This window comes from Equus asinus, chromosome 3 (assembly GCF_041296235.1).
Source record: "Equus asinus isolate D_3611 breed Donkey chromosome 3, EquAss-T2T_v2, whole genome shotgun sequence".
Taxonomy (NCBI): domain Eukaryota; kingdom Metazoa; phylum Chordata; class Mammalia; order Perissodactyla; family Equidae; genus Equus; species Equus asinus.
In genome coordinates this window covers 21,259,815-21,279,594 of record NC_091792.1, presented here as the reverse complement: position 1 = coordinate 21,279,594, position 19,780 = coordinate 21,259,815, and the positions used below count along the sequence as shown (strand labels likewise).

The 19,780-nt window shown below is 35.8% G+C and overlaps 1 long non-coding RNA gene across 2 annotated transcripts in view; it reads right to left on the bottom strand.

Annotated features, from left to right (window-relative positions):
• LOC123284228 (uncharacterized) overlaps positions 1-19,780 on the bottom strand; it is a 107,153-nt gene that overhangs the window by 7,203 nt on the left and 80,170 nt on the right. The window lies entirely within an intron of this gene.

Genomic DNA, 19,780 nt, shown 5'->3' with positions numbered 1-19,780 from the left:
GAATTATCTCATTTGCAAATCTTGGGATATGGAGATGCAGATAAATGTTAGCATGATAAACTAGCAAATGTAGAATGAGTTGTATTCTTAATATTCGGAGGAAGACTTCATATTTCATATTTGTGCATATGGGGCTTTGAAAACCTATTCATAAACATGCCATCTGAGCAACATGGCACAGAAGGCATTTTTAATATGGCCAAAGTGGTGTTAAGATGCTTCCTTACATAATGTTATACAAAGAAATATTTTAATACTCCACTTGTATAAAATGTTAATAAGAAAGGCATTTAGCTGTGGAAACAAAGTTGTGTCTGGTGTGCTTTTGAAATAAAACGAGTGCTTTCTGCTAATCAAGAGTCATAGATAATGACAATATTACTCTTCCTTAGAGACAAAAGTTCCCCAATCAGAAGATAAGGATACATTAGGATTTCTTTGTTAAGATTACCTGTTGCACATTCACATCTTAGCCTTCATAAAAAAGTCAGTTCAGCACTCAAGAGGAACAAGTGTCCTCATAAGAAATTTGTTTATGAGTCTGAAAACAAATGTCAGAAATTCAAAGGATTGAGTGATACATTTAAAAAATATAAGATTCTATTTTAGCTCAAGCAATTTTTTTCTACTTGGGAGAAGAAAAACCTCATTCATAGTAGAAAATTATTACTTATCCTTGAGTGGAAAGAAATTGAACCATCGCTACTCATGGCTAAGCGAGGCAAACCTATTCTTTTCCCTTCAGTTGAAGAGAACCCATTCCAGACCTGTTAATCAATTCATTCTTCTCCCTGCAGCTAGAATGCTCTTTTAAAAGTACAAATCTGATCACAAGGAATTCTTAATTAAACCCTACAACAGCTTTCATTGTCCATAGGAAAAGCATTCAAACCTTTAACCCTTAACATGTCTACAAAGAACTGCTTGATCGGGCTTTTCTACCACTCACCCTGCCGTGACGCAGAGCCTCGCAGAGTGCCCAATACACAGAGGCGCTACACCGGTATCAAATGAATGGCTAAACACTACAGTTCTTTTTTCTTAGACAAGAAGCATCCAGAGAACAGAGACAGATAGGATGTGTACATTTACTCATCACCCTATATAAAATAGAAATACCTTTGTCCCCACATTCTCCAACTCTTTATCATGTTTTATTTTTCTGATAGCACTAATAATACCAGATATATATTAATTTATGTATATAATCTCCATAATGGCAAAGATGTTGTATGGTTTGTCCACTGCTATATCTCCTAATGACTTAAAAAGAACTTGGGGCTGGCCCCGTGGCCGAGTGGTTAAGTTCGCGCGCTCCGCTGCAGGCGGCCCAGTGTTTCGTCGTTCGAATCCTGGGCGCGGACATGGCACTGCTCGTCAAACCACGCTGAGGCAGCATCCCACATGCCACAACTAGAAGGACCCACAACAAAGAATATACAACTATGTACCTGGGGGCTTTGGGGAGAAAAAGGAAAAAAATAAAATCTAAAAAAAAAAAAAAGAACTTGACAGAGAGTAGGTGTGTGATAAATTTCTGTTAAATTGACACATGAAGGAATAACTCTACTCCATAAGCACTCACTTGAGTCTTCAGGTAAGTGGTCAGAAAGCATTTTCCCAGGTCACTTTGCCTTCAGTCATTATCTCCCCCCACCCCATCTACCATTCTGCTCTCCAAGTTATGGTTTGAGGGACTCATTTATTTATTAATCACAAAGATTCTTTTGTTCTTCCTTCTCTTAAAAAGCTTCATGGGCACTCCTTGCCTTCACAATAAAGTTCAACATATTTAGCATAACGGCATGATGTGGCTGTTGCTAATATCACCAGGCTAACTCCCACCTTCATCCCACACTTTGCATTGTACAGCCAGGCTGACCATCTCTCAGTTCTTGGGGTCCACCATACCCTCCCTCACTCACAGGCGTGTCTTTGCGTAAACCGCTCCCTCTGGCTAGGATACTCTCCCTCCCTGCTAATCCTTTCACCTGGATAAATTCTTAATTTTCTGCAGGTTTGTGCTTTAGAAGTAACTTCCTCTGGGAAGGTTTCTCTAGACCTCAAATGCTGGAGGAGGTACCCCGGCTTTGTATTCCCCTAGTCCTTTCAACGTTCCGTATCACCTGTTACTTACCATCCTGTAATTTGATTGCTTAATTGTCTGTATTTGCCCTAGACAGCAAGACCATTTGACGGCAGAGGTGATCGCTGTTCACACACCAGGGCTGCACATAGAAGTAGTATTTACTGAATGAGGACACAGAGGCAAACATCTCACGCTTCTAAGTCAGCTGCAAATCTCAGGCAGTTACTTTCTAGATTGGGTCTGGATATTTTTTCCCCTAGGACCCAAACAATGGGGATGTGATAAGAACTTATGGGTTGTCACAAAGAGAGAGAGCATCGGCTTGATCACCTGCTTGACCTGTATCGATCAATGTGTAAAGAGATTCAGCTTAGATGGGAAACAAAATGACACTGTCCAGAGAAGAACTGAGCTCATCTCCAGCAAACTGCTGAAAAAGGCCAACTCTTTCTTGTCCTAAAATCATGCACCCAACTCTCTGCAGGATATTCCATCCAAACTCAACATCACTTTTCTTACACCTGAAAAAGCTGGAAAAACTGCCAAGAGAAATAAGCAAATGTAGGAAAAAATCAGAAAAAACTAGTGCAAAAACTTGTGGTATTAATTTACTGATTAGTTTTTGATTTTCTAGATAGTATTACCTTTGGAGTAAGCTCTCAGATTTCACCATAGATCCCATTATATTGACATGTAATATTGCTTCTAAGATTGTAACATTATATTACTACAAGTGTCAGAGTGGGTAAGAATGGAATATTAGTATATCAAAATCTGTACTTAAGCAACACGAAACAAAGCTAAATTCTACCTCCTCTTTTAAGATTATTTAGACAATCTGACATGGCATTGAGAGGAGCTGCATAGATTTTCTCTGCCACTGCTGCAATATGAAGACAAGTCTCCTCCTCTGATCTGACAATAACAATTTATTATCATAAATCAAGAACTACCTTAGGAAGCAACTGAAAGTATTGAGTAATTACTGGGAGAAATAATTGTTCAGCATCAACTGGGCCAAAACTCAAGTATACAGATAAGTTTCCGCATAGACAATAACAGATACTATTCTCTAACACATTTTTAGTTTTTGGAGAGTTCCTTGACTCTCTTAACCTAATTTCCTTATGAAAATTAGGATAATAATAAATAATAACGCCTACCTCATTGGTTTTTCTGGAAATTCAATTAGAAAGGAAGCATAAAGCATTTAGCACATTATTGGCACATGGTAGCTCAGCAATAATTGGTTAGTATGCTGGTTAGGTATGTTTTATTATTTCCTAATCAAGCATGCTAATTTAATTTTAAGATGACCCTTGGTTTTATTCCTCATTAGTCAAAGCTGCATGGGGAGGAAGGTGGGGGAGAGAGCAGTAGGGAAAAAGTAGGAATGTGTGGCATGAGTTTGGAGGAAGTATGGGGGGCCCAGAATGACTCTTGTGCATTCCAGATGTTTCACTGACCAAATGGGCAGAAAAGCAAATGTTCCCCTTTACCCCTTTTGCCCACTCTCCAACCCCCTTCCCCTCTGATAACCACTAATCTGTTCTCTTTATCCACGTGTTTGTTTATCTTCCACATATGAGTGAAATAATGTGGTGTTTGTCTTTCTTTGTCTGGCTTATTTTGCTTAACACAATACCCTCAAGGTCCACCCATGTTGTTGCAAATGGGATGGTTTTGTCTTTTTTATGGCTGAGTAGTATTCCATTGTATATATATACCACATCTTCTTTTTCCATTCATCAGTTGATGGCACTTGGCTTGCTCCCATGTCTTGGCTATTGTGAATAATGCTGTGATGAACATAGGGGTGCATAAGTCTCTTTGAAGTATTGATTTCAAGTTCTTTGGATAAATACTCAGTAGTGGAAAAGCTGGATTGTATGGCAAAAGGGGTAAAATGGCACATATATATGGTGACATATAAAAATTAGACTATTGGTGGTGAGTACAATGCAGTCTATACAAAAACTGATAAATAATAATGTACACCTGAAATTATACAATGTTATAAACCATTATGACCTTAATAAAACAATTGGAAAAAAACGTAAATGTTGGCTTCAAACAAGTCACTATAGAAACAGCAACCTTTTAAAGAACTAATTCATCAGTGATTAAGCCAACAGACTACATAAAGGTCTTGCTGTTCTTGAAATGTATCCATTTCTGTGAGTTATTAAAAAAACAGCTTTATTTGGCTAACATTATCTTCTAGAATTTGTAATGAAGATTACATTAGATAATATATAAAGATTCTGTTGCTACTCTCCAAAGATGGTACCCCAGTGATCCTTGCTTCCTGGTGGTCATGCCCTTATGTAGTCTTCTCTCTTTGACTGTAAGCTGACTGTGACTCACTCTTGATGAACAGAATGCAGAGGAGGTGATACTATGGTCATCATGACCAGAGGCTGGGTCAAGAGAAGTCTTCAGCTTCAGACTGAGCCTCTTGGAACACTCACTGATGGAATGCTTCCTCGTAGAAAATTAGACCCATGCAATGAAGCCCAAGCCCCATGAAGATGCCAGTGAAGTTACTCCAGCGGAAATCCTCAGCTGAGTTTTAAGCCAATACTAGCATCAACTGCCAGTTTGGTGAATGAGCAATCTTGGAAGTCCAGCTCAGTTGAGCATTATTTTGACCGCAGTTCCAGCCGGCATTTGACTATAACTGCATGAGATATTCCAAGTAAGAATTGTCCATCTGAGCCCAAACAAGTCACAGAACCAAGTAAAATAATAATAAGTTATTGTTTAGACATCCTGAATTTTGGGGTGTTTTTTAATGAAGCAAAAGATAACAGGAACAGATGCCTATCAAAACCCTTGGCACAGAGTATAAGGTACAAATAAAATGCTTTGTTGGTTGAATCAGAGATTTATTAGAGCTTTTAATTTTGAATCAACTGCTATCCAGGCGATGTAAAAAGCTTGGTAGAGATAAGTGACATGATATTCTAATTCCAAGATGAATACATTTTAAAGTCTCTAAAATGAAGATGCATTTTACAATCAATGAGATTGTATAATTAACATTATTACTTCTTTCTTAAAAGTACTGAAAGAAGTATCTTATGATTGGTGGCATCTTAGATCTTGAAGTTTAATATACTAGATGAAAATCTAAAAGACCTGGGTCCACTTCCTCAGAATTTCCTGGAGAGTCAGTTTAAGTAGGTTTCTGGTCCTCACTAAACCAAATATCTTGGGGCAGGATCCAGGCACCAGACATTTGCATTGAAACAAGCACTCCTCCAGGTGATCTTAGTATGTAATAATGTCTAGAGAACACAGAACCAGGTAACAAAATTTCTGAACTAGTTTTGAAAATTGGATGACCAGACCCATATTGCTTTAGATCCCTGTTGATTACATATTCACTAAGTTGTACTTGGCGTTAGACTTGATATTTGTAGTCTTGAACAGCCTGATTCAGTAAAAAGACTTACAAGAAATACTCCTAGATTTTCTTTTGAAAACTCCATAAAATGTACTTTCTATTATATTGGTCAACGACAAACTCATTTTAGAGATTACAATAATGAATCTCCACCTCCTTGCCGCGTATCTTTTGATCTGCCACTGTTATTTCAGTGATTCAGTTGCCTGTATGTCATCTACTCTAAGCCATCTCAAATACGTATGTTGTGTTATATTTCAGCATCACCTTCAATTTTAAAAGATCTGGATATGATAATTATGAATGTCATATTTTAAATAATTATATTCATTGTAGAGAATTTGAAAATAGTTCTTAAGTTGAGACATACAATATTGTAAAAATTGGTATCAATCTGCACAAACAAGCTTTCTAAACATTTAAATTTGTCTTTCAATGTTTGAGTGGCACAGGGAAGCATACTTGTTTTGCAAACATGAAACAGATTACCTCCAGACATATAAAGATTGCCTATTCCTTAGCTCTTTAACTCTCCCTAGAAATGATGGAATTGTTGAATCAATTGTGAAATTAAATTTGACATTTCACACCCTGATAGTCATGTTGCTAGTTATTTGTGGCTTCTTTTTTCTGCAACAATGTACGACCTGGAAGCAAATGCACCCTGAAGAAGGTGTAGCCTTAAGAAATCTTGGTAATCAAACCTTCCATTTGGGAAATAATTAAAGCCGTTGCAATCGCTCTATAGTATTGCAGTCATCTCTTTCCATCACATGCAAAATATGTTTCCGGAATTTTATTGTTGGAATGGTTGGTTTAAATTTGAACTTTGGGAACGTAGGGACAAAAATATATGTTAATAAAATTGTACAGGGTTAATTCTGCTTCATATGGTGGCAGAAAAGGAGAGCAGATTGTATAACAATCATCTTTACCTTATGGCATTGTACACAGAACTGCATTTTGTATAGCAGTTCAAATTTAATAGTTATTCAACAAATGTTTATTCAGCAAGTTCTGTAAATAGAATCAAATTTTATGTAGGTATGAACATACTGCAACAGATAGGATCAGCTCGTGGCAATAATATTTTGGAAGTTAAAAAATTTGATCTTAAAAAAAGATCAAAGTTCATCTGGAATTACACACTCAAATATACACAGAATATTTATGATTTTTGTACAAGAATGAACATAGCATTTATTACAAATATCCATTGTCTTTTCCTGACTATGAATTTAAGTGCTATTATTTTTTCCAAAAGCAACTATTTTTAAGCAGTAGATGACACTTGAAATTCTTCCCTTCAACTGAATTTGGACAAAATAAACTTTTTCCACATTGCTTCACATTGTAAGAGAGATACTATCTGCTAAACTAATGTCATTCCAAATCACAGGAATTTCCTTTGATGATGACCAACATTAACTGCTAACCATGTGAACCATCACAGTCCAAGAAAAACATATCTACTGGAAGTACTGAGCAAAAAGCAATGAAAATGCTCCAAAAATTGGGCTAAATGATTAACAATATCTGACAAAAAGCATTTTAATCTTTTTTTCTTTTTTTTTTTTTTTTGGTGAGGAAAATTGGCCTTGAGCTAACATCTGTGCCAATCCTCCTGTATTTTGTACATGGGATGTCACCACAGGATGGCTTGATGAGCAGTGTGTAGGTCCACATCCAGGATCCAAACCCACGAAACCCAGGCCACTGAAGTAGACCACATGAACTTAACCACTACACTACTGGGCCGGTCATGCATTTTAATCCTTTGAATCATAAAATATCAACAGGAAATAAGGAATGGCTAAATAACTCCTCCCATCATAAAACTATGTTCATCAATGATCTTTTGCATTCTTATAGTTTTATTTCTTCTTCTTCCTCTACTCTAGGTAGTGATGAATGGAGTACTGGTAATAACAGTAGTGGTTGTACCAGCAGTTATAATAATAGTAGTAAGAACAATCATTTATTGACATTTACTATGTGCTTAGCATAAGCTTAGATATTTTACTCCATCTGAGAGGTTAAGAAAATTGTGCAAGGTTCTGTAGCTATTAAATGAGAGAGAGAGCGAGGCTATGAGCTCCAGCCTGTCTGACTCTAAAATTTTCACCTTTACCAAGATAAATACTATGTAAGTACTGTGACTTTGTTTATAAACTTCATTTTAAGTAACTTCACCAAAAAAACCCCCATGTTTTATTAAAATTTAATTGGGATAATATATTCTGACTCACACAGGATATTTTATGATATGTGAGTAATTATTTTGTCAATATTTTTAATAGTGATCCACAGTTGTACATGACAGTATTTCCCACATTTTACCTACTATTTTAAGTTTTCAGTTCTCAGTGTTGTCAGACAACATGAATCAGGCCACTGCAGGAATTAGTATTTTCCTAGGATGGAAACTCATGGGGAGAGTCTGTCGAAGAGAATGAGCAACTGTGTGATTCATAGTCAAGTGAATCAGGAATAAGGAGTCAGAAGCCAGGTTCCAAGAAAGAGACTAGTTTATTTACAGAAATAGATGCAATATTAGCATTCAAACTTTTAGGGCCTCAAATTCGTAGTCAATTTACCAGACAAACTCTACACGATTACTTTGATTAATTGAGCTGATATCGAACAGATAAAGTGGACCACAAATATGCCTACCTACCAAGGATCTAACATTTTACCAAGAATAGTATGAGAGACCAAACAAAACCAAAAAAGGGTCAGGTAAAGCAGGGAACTAAGAGTATGACTTTCTGCGATGCTTGACTGACTCACAAGATAATATATATTTTCAACTCACAAAACATGATTCAGTGAGATGTGTCTAAAGAAGCTAAATTATTGACGAGAACTGGAAAGTCTGCATATGAAAAGATTCACATGAACCTTCAAAATGCTTTTGTTGCATTATTTAGAATAGTTATAAATGTCAGGTTACTGTGAGTGGTAGTGTTCTTAAGAGTGGCATTTGCAAAATAATGTTCGCCAAAGTTCATGTGACTATTTCTGTGAAAACTGTAGGCAAACTTCCTTTCATGCGAACCATACTGACACCAGAGTAACTATTATTTTTGTGGCTCTTACACAATAGACTTCAATTAGTATATCCCTAAGATGTCTTAAATATATATTGTAGATTTTTATGAATGATATGATTGTCCCATAAAGAAATTACTTTAATTAAAATTGTTTTACTAAGTACCAAAAGTCACTACAAGTGTTCTTGAGTATCCCGTTAAACATTCAAGACAGTTGTTTGTTCAAAGTATTTTACTTTTGTTTGCATATTGAAAAATGCTCAAGGTGTGTGTAATACATCATACTTCTCTTATTCTACTATTTATGTACAAAATAATGTTAATAACTCATAGATTATCTCTGCTACGATTATTTTGTGGTTCATATTGGAATTAAGAAATTTCAGAAAATATATTCAAGAGAAGCATATACTTAATTTAGTTTTGAAAAATAATAAGGAATAAAAATTTTTGTGTGATAAAATAAATTTATATTATTGGAAGCTATGGGAATGGAAAAATAATATTTAGCAAATGAATGAGTAGGTTTAAATAGGCAGGAAATAGTAGTACCAGTTTCATGTGTTCATTGCTAAATGATATGCTGAAACAGACAAAAATCTATATAATTTGCAAAAACTAGCATTTTTAGCACTCAAGAAAATTTAGTGCATTTAGAGGTATTATATAAGACATTACTGTTGTGAATTTAATTTTTATAAAAATCACACTTTTTTGTTTTGAGATCATTCTATATTGAGATCATTGTAAATTGTAAGTTGCAGTTGTAAGAAATAAGACAGAGAGATCCCATTTATCTTTACACATTTTCCCCCAACGGTAACATCTTGCAAAACTGTAGTATGATATCATAACCAGGATACTGACATTGAAACTGTCAAGACACAGAACATTCTTTTGCCTCAGGGATCTCTCATGTCGCCCTTTCATAGGGCACCCACCTCCCTCTCACTGAGCACACCATTCACCTCAGTCTCCTTAACTCCAGGCAATCACTAACCTGATCAATTTCTATAATTTTGTCATTCCCAAATGTTGTATAAATATAATAATTTTGTATATAACCTTTTGGTATTGGCATATATCATTTAGCAAAACGCTGTGAAGATTCCTTGAAGTTGTATTTTATCAATAGTTCATCTCTGTTTATTGCTGATTGTGTGATAGTCTGGTTAATTATTCCCCGATTGGAAGACATTTGTGTTGTTTCCAGTTTGGGGCTGTTACGAATAAAGGTACTATTAGCATTTGTGCAAGGGTTTTTGTGAGAACACAAGTTTTCATTTATCCGGGATAAATGCCCACAAGTGCAATTGCTGGGTCATATGGAAGCTGCATGGTTAGTTTTTAAAGACACTGCCTAGCTGATTTCCAGGGTGTAGCTGTTCCGTTTTGCGTTCTCAAGAGTAAGGTTGAGCGATGATCCAACTTCTCCACATCCTCACCAGTATTTGATATCATCATTTTTTCATTTAGCCATTCGGCTGTGTATGTGGTGATATCTCACTGCGGTTTTAAATTGCATTTCCCTAATAGCTAATGATGTTGAATACCTTTTCTTGTGTTAATTTGCTATCTGTATATCCTCTTGAGTGCAATGTTTATGACTTTTCCCATTTTCTAAATAGGTTGTTTGATTTTTAACTGAGTTCTGAGAGTTCTTTATATATTCTAGATACCAGTTTATTATTGAATATGTGGCTTGCAAATATTTTCTCACAGTCTATAGTTAGTCTTTTCATTGCCTTTTCATGTTCATAACAGATTTTTGCAGAGAAAAAATTTTTACTTTTGAAATCCAATCACCATTTTGCTTTTGACACATCATTTTTATGATGGCATATGCCTAGCTCTAGATCCCAAAATTTTTCTCCTGTTTTTTTTTTAATTCTATAGTTTCTCATTGTATATGTTAAGTTCATGACCCATTTTGAGTTAACTTTTTATATAAGGTGTAAGATTTGGTTAGAGGTCTTTTTTTTTTAACTATAGATGTCCAATTGCTTTAGCACCATGTTTTGAAAGGTATAACTTTCCTTTATTAGATTGCTTTTGCACCTTTGTCAAATATTAAAGATATTTGTGTGGATCTATTTCTGGGGTCTCTATTGGTTCTCATTGATCTATCTGTCTAACCCTCTGTTAACACCACATAGTCTTGATTACCTGTATAATAAATCTTGAAATCAGGTGGACAGATTCCTCTCACTTTCTAATTCGTTTTCAAAATTATTTTAGCTCTTCTAGTTCCTTTGGATTTCTATATAAATTTTTAACTAATTTTGTCTATATCTACAAAATATCTTTCTGGGATTTTTATACGAAATGCATTAAGTCAATGTATCATTTTGGGTAAAATTGATATTTTTACTATGTTGAGTCTTTTAATCTGTAAACACAGTATATCTCTCCATTTACTTACATGTTTTTAAATTGCTTTCATCTGTGCTTTGAGGTTTTCAACGTAATTTTTTAGTGATTATAAATGGTATTGTTTTTTTTTTTTTTTTAAAGATTTTATTTTTTCCTTTTTCTCCCCAAAGCCCCCCGGTACATAGTTGTGTATTCTTCGTTGTGGGTTCTTCTAGTTGTGGCATGTGGGACGCTGCCTCAGCGTGGTCTGATGAGCAGTGCCATGTCCGCGCCCAGGATTCGAACTAACGAAACACTGGGCCGCCTGCAGCGGAGCGCGCGAACTTAACCACTCGGCCACGGGGCCAGCCCCTAAATGGTATTGTTTTTAACTTCAGTGTCCATACATTTATTGGTTGTGTATAGAAATATAATTGATTAAGTGTTTATTTTGTATTCTGTGACCTTGCTTAACCCACTTAATAGTTCTAAAAGGTTTTTGTGTAGATTTCTTGGGAATTTTTATGTAGACAATCATGTTATCTGAAAATAGGAACAGTTCTATTTCTTCCTTTCTAATGTATGCCTTTCATTTCCTTTTTTTCCCTTATTGCAATGGTTAGAACTTCCAAGACTAAGCTGAATAAGTGTGGTGATACCAAGCATCCTTGCCTACTTCTCTTCTTAGGGGGAAAGCACTCAGTCTTTCACCATTAAGCATAATGTTAGTACAAGGCTTTTTGTGTGTGCTCTTTATCAAGTTGAGGGAATTCCCATCTATTCCCATTTTTCTGAGATTTATTTTTTATTATGAATGGGTGTTGAGTTTTGTCAAACGTTTTTCTGCACTCATTGATATAATCATGTAATTTTTCTTCTTTATCTTGCAAATATGGAAGATTACATAAATTGATTTTCAAATATTGAAACAGCCTTGCATCTGTAGCATAAATGCCACTCATTAAAAGTTTATAATTATTTTTATATATTGTTGAATTAAGTTTGCTAATATTTTGTTGAAGATTTTTATGTACATCTTCATGAGGAATATTAGTGTGTAGGATTTTTTCTCCTTGTACTGTCTTTGTTGGGTTTTTGTATATGAGTAACATTAACTTGATAAAGTAAATTGAGAAGTGTTTCTTACTCTTCTATTTCCTGGAAGAGATTGTATACAATTGATGTTAGTTCTTTAACTTTTTGATAGAATCGTCCAGTGAAACAACCTGGGTCTGGAGTTTTCTCCTTTCAGATTTTTTATTGTAAATTCAACTTCCTTAATAGCTGTAGAAGTTTCAGATTTTCGGGTTTTTTTAAGATTTTTAATTTTTTCCTTTTTCTCCCCAAAGCCCCCCGGTACATAGTTTTATATTCTTCGTTGTGGGTCCTTCTAGCTGTGGCATGTGGGACGCTGCCTCAGCGTGGTTTGATGAGCAGTGCCATGTCTGCGCCCAGGATTCGAACCAACGAAACACTGGGCCGCCTGCAGCAGAGCGCGTGAACTTAGCCACTCAGCCACGGGGCCAGCCCCCAGATTTTCTTTTTTATAGTGAGTAAAGTATGGAAATTTGTCTTTTGGTGGAACATGTCAATTTCATCTAAGTTGTCAAATTTATGTATATAGAAGTGTTCGTAGTATTCCTTTATTACCCTTGGGCTGTCTGCAGATAGATATCCCTTGTTTCATTCTTGATTTAGAAGTTTTGTCTTCTCTGTTTATTTCTTTGTTATTTTTTGCTCGTCAATTTTACTGGTCTTTTTAAAGAACCATTTTTTTCCTTCATTGATTTTCTTTGTTGTTTTTCTGTTTTCAATTTTATTGATTTCTGCTTTTATCACTGTTGTTTCCTTCTTTCTATTTGCTTTGAGTTTATTTTGCTCTTACTTTTCTTGGTTCTTTAGGTGGAAGCATTGATTATTGATTTGATTTTTCCTCTTTTCCAGTGTAGGCATCTAGTACTATAATTTCCCTCTTAACACTATTCTAGTTGCATCCACAAATTTTGATATGTTGGGTTTGCATTCAGTTCAATGTGTTTTTGGATTTTCTTGAGAAAAGTTTTCTTGAGACATCTTCTTTAAACCATGGATTATTTAGAAATGTGTTGCTTTGTTTCCAAGTGAATGGAAATGTTTCTGTTATCTATCTGTTATTGATTGCTAGTTTGATTCCATTGTGATTGAAGAAGACCTTCTGTATGATTTAAAATCTATTAAATATGTTGAGATTTGTTTTATGGCCCAGGATGTGGTCTATTTTGATATACATTAATGGGAATTTGAAAAGAATGTATATTCTGCTGTTGTTGGTTACTTTATAAATGCTGATTAGATCCTGTTGGTTGATGGTGTTATTTAGTTCTTCTATATATTTGCTTTTTGTCTGTCTAGGTGTTCTATCAATTGTTGAGAGTGTCCAGAAAGATACTAGGATGAAAAACAGGCTGTTCATGGTTAGGACTCATCCAAAGGTCATTGTGTTGTTGGATGTAATCAATCTAAATCATATATATGATTTGGCCATTATGTATTCCATAGCATGAAATGAAAAGATATTTCTGAGTTATCCAGTGTAACTAATGTCTATCAGGCTTTAACAACAGAAGTAGAAACCAGTAGGAGATATATAGTAAGATAGTTGTTATAAAGTAGTAGCTTGTTGTGAGGGCTGGTTAGGAAAGTTCACAATCCGTAGGCCATGCCATCAGGAAAGGTGGATTGGAACTCTCAGGCATGAGGTGAAGCTGCTGTCCACAGGCAGGATGTTTTATTCTTCAGAGATGCCTCAGCTCTGCTCTTGAGGTCTTTCAGTGGGTTGAATCAGGCCACCTAGATTATCTAGAGTAATCTCCTTTACTGAGAGTCAACTGATTATGGACTTTAACCAAATCTATGAAATACTTCATGGCAACATCTTAACTAGTGTTTTATTGAATAACTGGGGATTGTAGTCTAGCCAAGTTGACACCTAAAATTGACCATCATGCTTAACTTGATTAATCAAACTGTTTCGCTTCCTTCAGATGTCTCTTCAAAACATCCCTTCTAAGTTAGCCTTTCTCCAGCTTCTTTGCTTAGAATTTCACCACCACCCACCCAACTCTCACTGTTCTTCTTCTCTGCTTTATTTTGTTTTCTTAGCATGAATTGCTGTCTTTCACAATCTGTACTTTGTTTGTTTAATTTATTTTCCCCCATTAGAACGTAAATACCATAAGGGTAGATACTTTTGTTTGTTTTATCCATTGTTACATTCCCAGCAACTAGAATGGGGCTTTGCATAGAGGAGACACTCATTAAATATTTGTTAAAGGGAAGAACAAGATTAACCATATACTGTCTCTTGAGCTCCACAGTAGTTTATATAACATAAATGTAAACAGAACATGGTAGTGGGTAAAAGAGTGTGACACTCTAGCATTAGGTCATTAAATAACACAGCACAATTTGTAAATCCAATGACCCCTGGAAAAGAATAGCATTTTTTAACATTTTTAATTGAAAGTGAAGATATCCATATACTATTAAATTTTAGAATTATTTCTTTGAAGTCTCAAAATGGCAATGTGTTAATTACATGAAAAGAACACTAAAACTGTGCAATATTTTGGAAGATAATTTTTTACTTCAAAAAGTATTGTTTTATTTACATCATATCTGAGAACTACTTCAAGAAAACGGCAGTACTGATTTGAATACTAAAACTCCAAAATGTACTTATGTACACTACCAAATTTTAAACTATACACATTATTTTACTCATCAATTTTGCTTTTATAAATCCTTTCTATAAACATATTTTCAAAACTCTACAAAGACAGGGGCCGGCCCCATGGCCAAGTGGTTAGGTTCGCGTGCTCCACTGCGGCAGCCCAGGGTTCTCCTGGTTTGGATCCTGGGCACGGACACGGCACTGCTCATCAGGCCATGCTGAGGTGGCATCCCACATGCCACAGCTAGGACCTACAACTAAAAATATACAACTATGTACCGGGGGCTTTGAGGAGAAAAAGGAAAAATAAAATTTTACAGAGACAATTGTACCTGGACATCTATTACAACATTGGTTATAAAAGCAAAAATAATAACCTAGATTTTTATCAAGAGAGGATTGGTCAAATAAAATATTATATGTCCATGTTATGAAGTTCTGTGCCATAGGCAAAAAGAAGAGGCAAAACTAAGTAAATATTTCTTTAATACATTAAGGGAAAAAATAAGGATATGAAAGAGAATATTGCAGGTGGGCCCTATGGCCAAGTGGTTAAGTTTGCACACTCTGCTTCAGTGGCCTGGGCTTCACTGGTTTGGATCCTGGGTGTGGTCCTATTCACCACTCATCTGGCCATGCTGTAGTGGCATGACACATAGAAGAACTAGAATGACCCACAACTAGGATATACAACTATGTACTGGGGCTTTGGAAAGAAAAAAAAAAAGGAAGATTGTCAACAGATGTTAGCTCAGGGCCGATCTTCCTCATCAATAAAAGAAAAAGCATACTTTAAATTTTTCTTTATAAAAAGAGAGAATTTGTATTATGAGCTTTATGTATTAACAAGGATAAATGTGTTTATTTAAATATGCTTGAATATCAATAAGGAATTATTGACTGTGTTAATAGTACTTATGACTGAAGTGTGCTACTAGGTGAGAGCACACTTTTATTCTTCATTTTTTTTATGTTTCAGTTACTGACTTTTTCCAGAGTGCATTTATTACTTTTTGATAAAAACTGGGTTACAATAAATGAATAAAATATGCATATGCTTTGATGCAGCAATTTTGTTTCTAGTAATTTATCCTAAAGAAATGATTAAGTATGTGCACAAAGATTTATGTGTATAATGTTCATTGTAGCATTGTTTATTATGACAAAAGTGGAAAATAGCCAATCCTGCAATATAAGAGCATGGTTAAATAAATTACCATACATCCATTTTATGAATATCATGTATTCACTAAAATGATGCTGTGGAAAATTTTTCCTAACTTGATGTATCACCCTTTATTAACTAGTTTGAAAGAAAGGGGTGAGTACAAAATAGTATGTATGGTAGGTTCACATTTTGATTAAATATATACATTTTTTCCAGATGTCTATATGTCAAATTCTTAATTGATTGCTTCTGTTTAGTTGGTTTGTGGATGGTTTTTATTTTCTTTTTTGTGCATTTATCCAACTTTTTAAATTCTCCAATAATGTGCATTACTTTTAGAGACACAAAATGAGTTACAAAAAGTAAGTAATATCATATTTAAAATATGAGAAGTTTTCCTGCATGAGAAAATAAAAGGCTAACAAGTTTTAGGGTAAAGTTTCAAATATTATGCCCCTAGTCCAGATTTTTATTAGTAACACAAAAAGCATATTTTGCTACACTGAAACAGAGGAAGAAGAAATCAAATCAAACATCTGTCAAGATAAAGTTGGATAAAATCAGGCTTACTGGAAAAGACTGAGAATCAAGTCTGAGTAAAGGCAAATATCTAATTTTAAAAGACATAACAATGATTTAGTAAAAATTATTGATTTCACTTTCTTTATTATCAGGTCACTTCACTTGGTTTCAAAATAAATAATTACAATGATTGCCAAGTGCTAGCTATATAAATTTTTTGCAATCCTTACAACATTCTTATACGATTGGCCTGAATATACACTTTTGGGCATATTTTGCAGATACTAAATTGGGATATCATAGAGGCTTTAAAAATTGCTCAACTATATGCAGCCAGTAAAAAGTACATGTGGAATATAATCACATTTCTTTGAACCCAAACTCAATATGCTTTTTTTTTTTTTGAGGAAGATTAGCCCTGAGCTAACTGCTGCCAATCCTCCTCTTTCTGCTGAGGAAGACTGGCCCTGAGCTAATATCCATGCCCATCTTCCTCTACTTTATATGTGGGACGCCTGCCACAGCATCGCTTACCAAGCAGTGCCATGCCATACCCAGGACCCAAACCAGCGAACCCTGGGCTGCCGAGAAGCAGAACCTGCACACTTAACCGCTGCGCGACCACGCCGGCCTCCTTTTTTTTTTATCTACCCAGACTGGACAGGTATTTTACTACTTGTATTAAATAAACTTGATGTCCTGATATGCTCTGGACATTGGGACACCTGAAGGAATAAATCCAAGTAATGGCTATGTGCCAAGAGAAACTGGGGTTATAAACCCAGGATAATTATAGAAGAAAAAGGAATTAGAGGAAAGACTTTATCTCAGCAGTAAGAGGAGTTTAGACAAAATCTCCAGTATTTGAAGAGTGACTAAAGAATAGTTTTGAGTCTTTGTAGGGTGATCTACTTTATGCCCTTTCTTCTAGGCTGAAAATTTTGAGAATGGCAGCCAAGGACTTGTTTGGGGCAAATCACTTATTTACCAATGTCAGCCCTTTCTCACTCATAGAAGAGAAATGGTGAGGAGAATAGAAAAGGTCTGTCATGGGGATCCCTTCTTTCTCAGCTCATGGGAATTTGGTGGACACCTGAAAGAATCCAATGACAATGACAGCATGAGTGGCACCATTGACGGAGGCAGTCAAGAGTCCACGAAGCCTGCAGTACTGGAATCAGCACTGATGCTGGAACAGCAGTGTTGAGGAAGTATCTGGGCTGGTGAAGACGGCAGGAGAAGCCCAGAAGATGTGGCATGAATGGCTGCCAATGACAGGAGGCTAGGGAAGGAGGCCAGAGTGATTCAACTTGTCATCATAAGCAGAGCAAAGCAGGGAAGGAGAGCAGCCTAGAGGATGAGTCCGTTTCCTAACTAAGTCTTAAAGTAAATCCTTTCCCCTCAAAAAGGGATTAAAACCATCAGAATTGTGATAGAAGAGTCCACAGGCTACAATGCCAGCTATGGAAAATATGAATACTTAAACTAATATCTTTTCTCCATAAGAACGTAAAATACCATATATTTTTACTATAGTTACTGTATTTGTAATATATAAATAAATTAAAGATATGAGAAGTTTATCCTAGTTAAATGATCTCTGTCTCATTGGTGTTTAGCAAATCTGTCTGTATGAATATGCTTAGTAATGTTGAAATTTCATAACTTTATATTCTTTTGTATCCTTTTAGAATCTTCTGTGGATGTGTTTCTCCCTAGTAACTGTGACTATATGAAACCGTTGGTCAAAAAATACGTCAAACATCTCTCTTTTTTCACCAGGGCAATTGTTCAGTTCCTAAGCTTGATCGAGAGGCTCCTCTCCTTTCTCTCTCTTTTGCTCACTCTGTTCTTTCCCACCACTACCTCTTCCCAACCTTTGGTCAGATTTCCAGGGAAAAATCAAAAAGAGAATCACCAGTGTCCCAGAGTTGAAAGAGAAAAAAAACAATAGTGCATTAACAACGATGAATCTGAACTATATATACATATGTAGGAGCAAGGGAGTCAAAAGCAATCATGCTACATCTGTCTTAATGCTATGAATTCCTAACCACCAACAAGTAATACTGTGCAGTTCCCTTTCAGGAGCTGTATGCAGAGATGGGGTTTAAAATCCTAGGACAGGATGAAATCACCAAGGGAACAAATACAGGTAGAAGAGAAAAGAGAATGGACAGTGTGCTCAAGATCTAGCAAAGAAGACTGAAAACCAAGAGTCAGCGAAATAGGAGAAGAATCAAGAGAAAGGAAGGCCAAGTGTTTCAAGGAGGAGAGAAGGATTAACTAGGGCAAATGCTGTTTAAGAATAAAATCAGATGACGAGTAACAACTGGCCACTGGTTTTAGCAATACAGAGGTTACCGCTGACCTTAAGTTCTTTCAGTAGAGTCAAGTGGGAAAAGAAGATTGGAGGGTCTAAGAGAGAGTGGAAGAGGAGCGATTAGGAAACCCTTGAGGAGCTTTACTGTCAGTTGTAGGAGATAAATAGGGTACTACTTGGTGATAAAAGTGTCATCAAGCAAGGATTCTTTTCAAATAGGAGAAACAATAGCATGATTGTATGCTAATAGAAGTGATCCGATAGAGAATGAAATTTGAGGATGGGATAAGAGAGGGGAGAATTATAATTGGACAAGAAAGACTGATATTTAGTGCACAAGAGTAGTACTTGGTGTTAGCTAGGAGCACAGACAGTTCATCTATAGTATCAAGAGAAAGGTAGAGAATAGGGACACAGATATGGTAGGTGTGTGGCTATCTTGTGGAATTTCTCTCCTGACAGCTTCCCTTCTCTCAGTGAATTACAAGGTAAAATCTGAGAGTAAGGATGGTGGAGACATTTTTAGAAGAATTAGGGGAGAGAAGATGTGAAATAGTTATTTAGGACAGTAGGAAGGGGAAGTGACTTGAGAAATACAGAGCGATTACTGCAAAGATTTAAAGGCCTCTTGAGGTAAATTACTAATAATTTAAATTGAGGCATTTGTGTGTCCCTGTTGTGCAAGGACAAGCACAGAGAAAGTAAAGAGTTGGATTCAACCAGGGCTGTGGCTTAGCCAGGAGAGTAAGACTAAGTAAGAAAGGGACGGGGGAATTGATGAAATATGCGGAGGAGTAACTATCGTGGTGACCATGGGAGTAAAGCTGGGTTAGGAGGAAAGAGTACAACGAAGATGAGAGACAGTGAAAAGTGGTAGATAAATGGAGCAAAGGTTTTATTAAGATACTCGAATTGTGGGAGATGGCAAACTAGAGGGAATATGCTAAAAATCAAAACAGTGGTAGTCACAGAGTAGGACAAAGAATAATTTATTAATCTATTGAAAATCAGAGACAATTATGAAACAGTACTTATATTTCTCTCAGCTGATATACCTAGCCACAAAAAAGTCCTACTTTCCTGTAATATTTGCATCAGAGGTATTTACAATGGTGAGTCTATCAATATTTTGAGAGAAGAAATTTCATAAAA